We start from the raw sequence: 2,196 nt of genomic DNA, 5'->3' as shown, positions 1-2,196 counted from the left end.
CTGCTAAGGATCGAGGAGGAAGCTAAGAAGCAGGACCAGAGGGAGAAGGTGAATGCAGTACCCAGGAAACCCGCCTCCACCGTGGTAAAACCTGACAAAAAATCTAAGGGGACAAAGAGAAAAGGTCAGAACCGTGGCTCTAGCAACCAGAACCAACAGAAAAAATAGAAGCCCCCTTCAGGAGAAACGGTATAGTTCCTCTGCTTTAATTGTAATAAATCTGGGCATATGGCTAGAAACTGTAGGAACAGACGTCGTCCTGCTGGTCAGGCGAACCTGACAAAAGAACCGTTGTCACCATGATCATAGAACTAAATGTGATAGGTGGTTATGAAGGGTGGTGGATAGACACTAGCGCTACGCGCCATGTCTGTCACGACCTTAATCTATTGGAAACTTAAACTGAAACTAAGGATAAGAATATTCTGTTGAGAGATCACCACTCCACGAAAGTTGCTAGAACCGTCGAGGTGAAACTGAAGTGTGCCTCTGGGAAGACCCTCACGTTGAAGTACGTTCTGCACACTTTGAAGATAAGAAAGAATTTGGTTTCGAGCTATCTCCTCAACAAAGTTGGGTTTATTCAAACTATAGGGACAAACCTATATACCCTTACCAAAAATAATGTATTTGTAGGGAAAGGGTATGCAACTGAAGGAATGTTCAAATTAAATTTATACCTTAATAAATGAAAACTTCTATGTATATGTTGTGTTCTATGAATATTTGGCATGCTAGACTCTGTCATGTGAATAAGAATTTAATTAGTAACATGATTAGGCTAGAAATGATACCTAAGTTATCCACGAATGATTTTGATAAATGCGAGTATTGTAGCCAGGCTAAAATTACTAAAACTCCGCATAAATCTGTACTTAGGAATTCTAAGTCTCCAGATTTGACTCATTCTGATGTTTGTGAATTTGATGGCATCTTGACTAGGAACAGTAAAAGATATTTCATTACCTTTATTGACGACTGCTCTGATTTTACTTTTGTATACTTGCTGAAAAACAAAAGTGATGCTTTTGAAGCCTTCAAACTTTTTGTTTCTGAAATAGAGAATCATTTTAATAGAAAGCTTAAAAGACTTCATAGTGATAGAGGAACCAAGTACGACTTGGATAGTTTTAATGAGTTCTTTGACTCTCATGGAATAATATACGAAAAGATCGCACCTTATTCTCCTGAAATGAACGGAAAAGCTGAAAGAAAAAATAGAACTTTAGCTGAGCTAGTAGTTTCTATTTTACTTAGTTCAGGAGCCACGTCTTATTGGTGGGGTTAAATCATCCTTACCGTGTGTTATGTCCTAAATAGAATCCCGAAATCTAAAAATAAAACTTCACCTTACGAAATTCTCAAGAATAAGAAACCAAACTTGTCCTACTTTAGAACAGGGGTTGTCTAGCCTTTGTAAGGATTCTAGACCCAAAAAAGAGAAAGTTGGCTAGTAGAGTTTACGAGTGTGTCTTTATAGGTTATGTCTTAAATAGTAAAGCCTACAGGTTCTATGATTTAGTGAACCAAGTGATCATTGAGTCAAATGATGCCGACTTCTTTGAAGATAAATTTCCTTTTAAATCAAGGAATAGTGGGGGCTCTGAATCAAGTGGTATAACCCTAGTTAGAAATCCTAACCCTAGAGAAGAAACTGACCCATAGCCTAGAAGAAGCAAAAGAGCTAGAACCACCAAAGATTTCGGAAATGACTTCCTGACCTATAATGTAGAAGAAGACCCTAAAGATCTAAGAGCTTCCCTGTCCTCAGTAGATGCTAACATATGGCAAGAAGCCATAAATGATGAGATTGACTCACTTGAGTCAAATAGGACTTGGCACTTAGTATATCTATCCCCAGGATGTAAGACAATGAGGTGCAAATAGATCTTAAGGAGGAAACTAAGACCTGATGGGACTGTCGACAAATTTAAAGCCAGGTTAGTAGCGAAGGGCTTTAGACAGAGAGAAAACGTAGATTTCTTTGACACATTCTCCCCTGTTACTAGAATTACCTTTATTCGTGTCTTGTTTTCTCTCGCTGCCCTTTATAACCTCGTAGTACATCATATGGATGTAAAAACCACTTTCCTAAATAGTGAACTTGAATAAGAGATTTACATGAAACAATCTGAGGGTTTTGTTGTCTATGGTCAAGAAAATAAGGTGTGTAAATTAGACAAATTCTCTATGGAC

The sequence above is a fragment of the Benincasa hispida genome, chromosome 5, assembly GCF_027475165.1.
Source record: "Benincasa hispida cultivar pf3 chromosome 5, pf3_genome.v1.1, whole genome shotgun sequence".
Classification (NCBI taxonomy): Eukaryota; Viridiplantae; Streptophyta; class Magnoliopsida; order Cucurbitales; family Cucurbitaceae; genus Benincasa; species Benincasa hispida.
This window is presented reverse-complemented; position numbering follows the sequence as displayed.